Genomic DNA, 8657 nt, shown 5'->3' on the forward strand with positions numbered 1-8657 from the left:
CTTTCATTTCATTAAATATTATACTTTTTCTTTCTTTCCTGCTTATCTTCTTCCAGCTGTGATCTGGATTGGATGCCAGGGAACAGATGTGTCAGGATCCTCAGATTACTTTATGGAGACAAAGATAAAGTTATGAAGAAGGCAGTCAAACTTTGTGAAGTTTTAATAGCAACGATCGCTACAACTCTACTATTTGGAGGGGATACCGTTACCAGCTACATGTTATGGCCATCCTCCTAGATATCACCATACACCTAATCCCAGCTGAGATCCCTGTGTCAGCACTCCTTCCAGTGAAAAGAAGCCAAATCCACAAAATTGGCCAAGAGATCCTTCTTTACTTTAGCATATAACTTCCTCTGCCCTGTGTGGTTCTCCAACATGTTCCTCCTGCATCACAGCCCAACTTCTGGCTTCCCTCAATACTCTTCAGCAGTCACCCCCTGCCTTGCTCTCCTCCTGATGGCAATGCTCATGCCCTGTAGCAGTGATTTTTAAGGATTATCTCCTACTCCTGCTGGCTAGGCCAGACAAAAGGGCAATTGCTGGGAATAGCTGTCTCCTTCCTAGCTGACATATTGTACTTGCTTTCTCTTTTATGTGTACTGGCATGACTTGCAAAGTGTTATTTTAGTTGCAGTTGTAACTAAAGCTAATAAAATGCTATTATGGTTAATTATATTCACTGGTGAGGCACTTAAACTTTACATGAAATGGCATCCTGATAGGCTTGGTTCTCATAACAGATGGCAGTTGCAATGGCAAGGTTTTGAAAACATGTTATTTCGTTAGCGTAACAAGACAACAACTTGAGTAGTCTTTTTATGACATGCTTAATGGTGCTGCCATATGGATGACTTGAAAACAAACAAACAAACAAACAACAACAAAAAAAGGAAGGCTAGATGAGGTAAGGGACACGTACATCTGGCAGAGGATATCCCAGTATGCTTCAAGCTCTTGCAACTTTCATGTTTCTCACCACATTGTGTTATTAGAAGGTACAGTGAGGCTGTGTTTATTTTAGCTTATTTCTAACCTCCAGAACTGCTTTTTATTTAAAAAGATGTATGAGGCTGTCATAAATTCCTTTCAGGACTTTGAGATGCATACCGTGAGGCTTTGTCACCAGCTTTGATGACTAGAAGACTATTCCACATTCAACTCAGTGCTACCAACTTCTAAGCTATCTCTGCAGCTTCACAGAGATAAGTTTTGCATACCTTGGAAAAATATTTTGGATTACTGCATTCAAGGACAACATTTTATTAATGGAATATCCCAAAGTTAATCTACTTATTGCATGAAAAAAAATTACATGGATACTGATGACAGAAAATAAAACCATATTTATTCACACAACCAAGATCAAATTCTTCCTCAATATCTAGCTGTGTAGATGTAGGTGCTCTTGTAACCATAGCATCAAAGCTTCAATCATACACACTTCAGAGCACATTTACAGAAGAGCCTCTTCAGTTTGTACTTGTACAAGATTTTAACCATTTCTCTTTGCCTGAGGTTTGTTTGATGGATTGTACATGACTGTAATTCCCTTCATCTCAGTTCTTCTTCCTCACATCATTGGACCCTGGTTTAGAAGATGTTACAAACCTCTAAACTATTAACTTTCCTCACGTTTTGGAAATAACTGCAACTACAATTATAGATGAAAATAATTCCAATGGATCTTTACCCTTTGAATTGCGTTGTACTCCTTTATACTTGAGAAGTATTTTGCAAATATCATAGTTATCTATTCATGTTTTTCAGTCCATATAGCTCACATTGACGTGTATTTGACAACTATACTTTACAGAAAGCAGCCTGCTACTGACTCCTCTATTGACTGAAACTATGTGTAATGGTTAGTAGCCACTATAAGGTGTTAATCACCAGAGACATGACTGATTGCTATTGATTTTTCAGATATAACATAATAAAAGCTTTTAAATGCTGTTCCAAAGATTTATTTTATGATTTCCCAATGAAGTTTGTTATCTGACTTATTAATAACTTCTGATGTCAATTTTGAACGATTCCAAGCGCGTTGGTCAAACAGGACTGTTGAACAGACATGCACAAAAAATGACAAGTTGTAATGAATCATGGATGTGATTGCATTTGTAGGCAATATGGAAGTGGAGGATTAGGAAAACATACATGTAAAATGAAGTAAAACTACATTTTCTCTAGAGGTATTGTGATTTAGGGAAGTGTGGCAGAAATGCTAAGTCACAGCTTGAAACAGTGACTGAGTACCTGCTGGGAAGGCACAGCCAACCCAGGGAAACTCAGGTGCATGCAATGCACCTGAGGGAGGGGTAGAGCCAGGATCCAATCATTGCCATATTTCATTTAAGGGTTGGCAGTGAAGGTAGAGGTTTTTCACTGGAGATCCCTGCTTCCTTGAGGCCTCCTAAGGGTAAGCAGCTTATTTCCTTTGGTAATGTGTCCATGGCTGCTCTTGGGCTTTTCTTCACTTTCTGCAGTCTATGATTTTGTTACCTCACTGTTACTGCTATGCTTTCCATTGCATTTTAGTGTTCCATGAAGGAGGACACTGAAATAAAGCAGGTTAATATGGTAGAGTATGCAGACAGAAATTTGAAGAGGGACAAGAAAAAGACTGAGGGGAACAAGTAAGTAAGGGCTCTTCCCCAAGCCAATGCAGCAGGCATGATGATGATGGGAAGGCCCAAGGACAGCAGAAATTCTATGAACACTAACAGATTAGAGAACTCAGAAATATCGTGATGGTCATCAGAAGACCTTAGGTGAATCACCATAAAGTAGGAAATAGGGTTACTTCCATTCATTGTGGAATAACACAAATCTGTCCTGTGTTTTAGTTTTTCTAAGTAATTTTTTGCCCTTTTAACTTCAGGACTCTTTAAAGAACAAACCCAGTTTGAGCAACACAAAATGTGAGCAGATGTTATGGAATCTCTTGTGTGTGTAAATCTGCCCTGGTACCTACCGTGTCAGTTGTGACCTATAAGAACACTTGTGTACTTTCTCTGGTATGCTCCTTTTAACCACAGACTGCAGCAGTTTGAAACTGTGTAATGACTTTGTGATGTTGACAACAGGAGAGCAGGATTAAGCTACTAAATTTGTTTTAATAACCGCCAAACACAGGATGCAAAGTCTCTGTAGGCAACTTCGCTTTCCAACTCCACTTTTACAATCATAATTTGCCAAGAAGCAATCTACAATTTACGTATATGTTTTCATTTTAACGCACTTGCAAGTGATTAGTTTGTTGTTGTTATTTAAAAATAAAGTATTAAATTTGGCAGAGGCTTTTGGCTGAAATACATTATGAACAGATTTCTACACTGTATTTCCATGCATTTGTTGTATGCTCCTCAGATTTGCTGTATGTTTTCCCTTCGTGAGTGGAAAAATAGTCAGTAATATTAAGGTTTGTAAAGTCAGAGAAGCAGTATTTTTTTATGTAGCTCAGGAAAATAGTTCCAATTGAAAGATCTTTGTGTCTTGATAATAAGAAGCTGGTATTACTCAAGACTGCCATTCACACACACATACAAAAAGCATAACAAATAGAATCAGTCATATATTTCTCCATAATTCTAAAATATTTTAATTTTTTTTTCCAATGACCATTTGAATGTCTCTAAAATAAATCTCCTCACATGAGCATGTGTGTACTACTTAAGGATTTTTCTTTCTTTCCACTGCAAAACCAGACTGCAGGATGAGATGGTCTGCTTACTGCTGAGTACTTGATGTAAGAGGTGGGAAATACAGACTTTTCTTTAATGTGATTTTAGAAATCAGTTGGTAAGAAAGAATAATAATGAGTAACCACAAGGTACAGCAAGCAGGCTTAGCACCCAAGGAGAGGAGAATGTTCAATAAGTATTAAATAATCACTCAGTGATGAGGCATATGTGAATCTTGTGAATGTGCTCATATTTCAGATTCAGTTTTTTAATGCTTTGCTTGTTTTTCTGTTGTGCTGTATTGTGTGCTGTCTTGCATTTCAGGTGCATAGAGATCATCATATGGATGCTGACAGCAAAATTTCTCTTTCATAAACAAACCAAAAATGGAAGTAAAAAGCAGAACTCCTCTCGTAACCCTCACAAAGGACAAATCGCAGAAGCCAGACAAGGATAATAAAAGTATGTGATTGACAGCTGACAGAATGCCCATGAAAATTTCTCTCCTTTAGGATATTGTTTTGATAATCTTTGTCAATTTAATACTTTATGGGATCAGGATTTTTTTCTTTTGTCTATATGGATTTTTATTTTGAGGAGTGGGGGTTGTGCTTGTCAATCCCGCATCAAAATAGGGCTGATAGACAGTGAAATGAAATGTAAACAACTACTCCAGGTTTGTTTTTTCCCTGGGCTGTTTGGAGATGTTTTTGCACATGAAGGTTAACAAAGAACAGAAGTAGGCTGTATCAGTTCTTATGGATGTTTGGCCAGTATTCCCATACAACTCAGCAACTCACTATTTAATACCTGTATTTGTTTTTTATCTTAGAATCAAAAAGTCTATTTTGCAGTGTGACAGTAAAGCAGCCCAATGTGTCGTTTTACTTCTGGTATTTAAATCCATACATCTGCTTATAAGTATATAAATCTTTTTCTGTTATTGACTCATCACTTTACTAGTAGGTCTACTTGTCCCTTTGGTTTTTCTCTTTCTATTCACTGGAAAAGTTCTTATGAGCATGTTCTCATATCTATTCTAGCTGGAGGCATTACATCTGAACAGTAAGCACACCAATCATGTTAAGATGACCAGTAACAAAATACAGCCCAGCATGTGCCACCACTGTCACAGGTACTCAATGGATGGGATATGAGCTGAGTTCTGCATCCTTGAGCTCCTCAAGCCATAGCCACTACAGTTGCTTATTCCCTAGTGACCAGTACTGCTTTCTTGGACTGGCAACACCTGTCATGCTTAGGGTCCTCACCCCCATTTATCTTTTGACCACGCTTCTATCTCAGTACTGTCTCATGCTAGAAAGACAAATGAACTGAGCTCCCTCTCCCACAGTTGTGCTGATCCTGCAATGTAACAAAGAGCAAAAAGTATTCAAGAAAAGCTTTTCCTATGGAAGTTAGCAAATTCCAAATGCACTGAAAGGGCAGATCTGTTAAGCTAGTTAATGCCTTGTGTAGAAACATCATCAGTTTTCTGGTCAGAATCACATTTTCAGCACTTTTTTGTGCTACATTCAATGAATTCATATCAAATTTTCTCAGTTTCAAGCATTAACAACAGGAAAGAGAGCTCTGCAGACCAAACAGATATACTACTTATTTCAGTTAATACTGTTTGTGGCACAGGTATTCATTCCATTTGATGGGACATCATAGTTGATACTGAACGAATCTTATAAGCAGTTCTGAAGATGATGATTCCTCCAAGTCAGATTCTATTTTCTTCTGAAAGAGATGCGGGCTAGAAAAGTGTGGCTGTTCATCCTCCTAACCGTTAATATAACATGGACTTCCTTGAGAACCTGTAGGCTCAAGCTCACCTCTAACTTAATACATCAAAGCTGACATGGAGCTAAGGAATTGAGGAATTTGCTCCGAGTTTTACCAATTCAGTCTTGCGTCAATATTTTGATATTAAAATACTATTTTTTTTTTAAAAAAAAAAAAAGAAATGAACCATTTCCAAACTTTTCTAGGTATAGCAAATCCTAGCAGAAGAGAGTCTTCTCAATGTGTTTGTGAGGGGAAAAAAAATGATATTCAAGGAATAATGGAAAATTAATTGTATACCTTCATGTCAGGTTAATTTTGCATGAGGGCTTTTGTGCTTGGATAGATGAGAAAGTGGTAGGTGCTTGAATATATGAACATTGCACTTAAATGTTGTTTTAGAGATTAACCCTTTAAAATGCATCTAAGTAGACTTTCATACAGGTATGTTCCCATCAACCCAACAGTGGGTTCCTCTGACACAACTGTGACCTGGTTGTTAATTCTGGGACATTTCACATGAAACAAGATTTGAGGATACTGTTACATTCACTGAGATCTGGTAAGGTATTTATGAAGTTTTCTTCCGTGTGAGGTACTCAATATACAGTTTTGCTATTGTGCGTCTATGAATGTCATACTTCCTTGAAAATGAAACTGTTCTCTGCTTTGATGTTCCTAGCCTTTTTTTTTTCTACACTGTTACCATTTCATTTTGCCTGAGGATGCCCCTATGCCGTTTTTCTTTACTTAATTTCTACAAAGGAGAATAATCATACTTGTTGTCAATTTATTTGTTGTGCTCTCATCTGCATAGCTAATGTTCTTTTGCTTGATAGGATGTCATTGCTCTCTGTAATTATAGCTGTGCTTATACCCTGGAGGAAGAACATCTGCTATTTCCCACTCGTAATTTACATTTCATCCTCTCATTTCCTTGGTGTTATCCTGCACTATAGTGAAGTGTGGTGGTTTCTGATATACTTTGCCATTCTTTTCTCTGAGGTTTTGTGCAGTAGCGTCCACAGCCATCCTCCTCTACTTTCCATTCCTTCACCAGCCCACTTCGCTGTTGTCATTGACCTGCTCCTCAGTGTGGGCAATGCTTTCACTTGTCTGATTCAGCTGTGAGAGAAAGTGCAGAGATCTACAGGGAGTTCCTACAATTTGCCTTGTCTGTAAGCAAATGTGGAAAGGAAAACTAAGGGTAACATGCTATAATGCTCTTACCTGTGGGTGTCCAACCTCTTGGCATATATGGTCTGCATTGAGTGAACAGGAATTTTCTTGGGCCGCATACACAAGGATTGCTTGGAAAGTAATGCCTTCTATCAATTTCTATGGAAACTATAATAGATACAAAGAGCACGATAACACTATTTGATAGAGAAAAATCTCAGCTACAACAGACTGTTTTTCCCCATTGTCATCACCATTAACTGTGCATTTTCACCAGCAGTAATTAAGAGCCTGTATGCTGTGCTTATAAATACCTGTAACAGTAGAGGTGACCCACTGTCACAGCTGCTGAAATGCACCACTCGCCAGTTCACTGTGCTCATGTCAGTTGTTTTGTCTCCATAAACATTCACAAGTGTCTACGAATGTTAATGGGTGCCATTTTTCCCTCATGGAGAATTCAGTGTCACATTTCTTCTTCATACACGCTTCCATGTCAGACACTACTATGTCAGACTTCCCTTTTGCTGCCATCTGTCACACAGCAACAAAATATAATGGGATATTGGTGGAAAGATTCAGCCTCTACTGCTATACCACCACCATCTGCCTCTGACACTAGAGGCCAACATCACAAAGAAGGCATTACTTTAAAAGCATCTCTAATAGAATATATGACTATAGTTCATGTGTATAAGTAGCAAAACTTATTATAACCTTTAATATTTTTATTAAAACGAAAGAGTGCAACAAAAACAGAGAACAAATGGGATATTTGACTCTGATTTTTAAATTAATGCACCAATCTGGTTTGATGGTAGTGACTGCAATTCTCAATGAGTTCTCAAGGTGTTCAATGATTTTTTTGGTAAAATATTATTCTTCCTGTATTTCATCCTTGGACATAGTTATTGACAAATAAATATACATACTGCCAAAAAGCAATGATGTGAATAAAATGCCACTGTGAAGAGAGGAATGTTTTTCTCTGGAGAGGATAGGGCTCATAAAAGTTAAGCGACATGGTCAGATTTTTGAGTTTAATTGTCTGCAACTTATAAACTTCATTTGCAAATTCTGAGGTAATGTATTTAGGTTGTCTGAAAATGGAGTTCCAAATATTTTAAAAAGATGGGTTTGGTTTTGTTTTTATTTTTGCAATCCTAAAACCCTTTCTCAAAATCCTTTATCAAAACAGAAAGCAGGGCTGCATACTTTTTGCTGTTAACGGTCGTATTTAGCCAGCAAATCAAAATGCAGAAAATTATTTGCTATAATTTGAGTCAGCAATGCACTGTGCCCTCCCCGTGCCCTGATTTCAGCTCAGACAGCTTTAATAGCTCACTGATGTTTTGCAGTTGCTGAGTGATGGTTGTATTCCTGGGGCTAGGCCAGGCCACGCAGTGGGACAGAGCTGCAGCAGCAGTGCAGGACAAGTTTCACAGGACAGAAGTCAGGCGACCTGTGCCAGTCTGCATGCAGATTGCACGTTGGATATGCCTGCTCTTACCCAAATGAGCAGTGTAGGCTGTCAGGGTCATTATATGGGACCACCCAATTAGAAGAGAAGATGGAAGGAGAGCGGAAAACAGCACTTTCAGTTTTTGGACGCTAACAAGTAGAATTCTGTCAACTTGGCAAGATAGTCCCACCATATTTGTCGTCTTTGTTGTTTATTATTGCATGTAGACCAACAGAATGATCCTCTTTTCTTATGTAATTATATTTTATTTTAGAATGATTCATTTATATTAATATGAAGTAATGTTTTGTAGTAGGTAAATTTTGATTAATATTTCTATTATTTTTGAAATAGATTAAATTGAATATCTGACTTTTTTTAACACTTTTATAATGTTTTCTCGTGTAATGGTTGTAATGACATACTTGTTAGTGATTAATGGATATCTTTATGTAGCCAGAACTATGTGTGAGAAATCTCTGCCAAACGGTATGTGGAAGATTTTGAAGCGTTCAGCTTCTAGCAAGAGCTAAGAA

At 37.7% G+C, this 8657-nt stretch overlaps 1 long non-coding RNA gene across 1 annotated transcript; it reads left to right on the forward strand.

The window, feature by feature from the left end:
• The first annotated feature begins 2390 nt into the window (after nt 1-2390).
• Nucleotides 2391-8432, forward strand: LOC109367589. The gene is made up of 4 exons (XR_002114790.1): nt 2391-2425; nt 4014-4151; nt 5925-6042; nt 8018-8432. It is a non-coding gene; the product is annotated as an uncharacterized LOC109367589 (long non-coding RNA).
• Nucleotides 8433-8657: the final 225 nt, after the last annotated feature.

The sequence above is a fragment of the Meleagris gallopavo genome, chromosome 4 (assembly GCF_000146605.3).
Source record: "Meleagris gallopavo isolate NT-WF06-2002-E0010 breed Aviagen turkey brand Nicholas breeding stock chromosome 4, Turkey_5.1, whole genome shotgun sequence".
Lineage (NCBI taxonomy): Eukaryota > Metazoa > Chordata > Aves > Galliformes > Phasianidae > Meleagris > Meleagris gallopavo.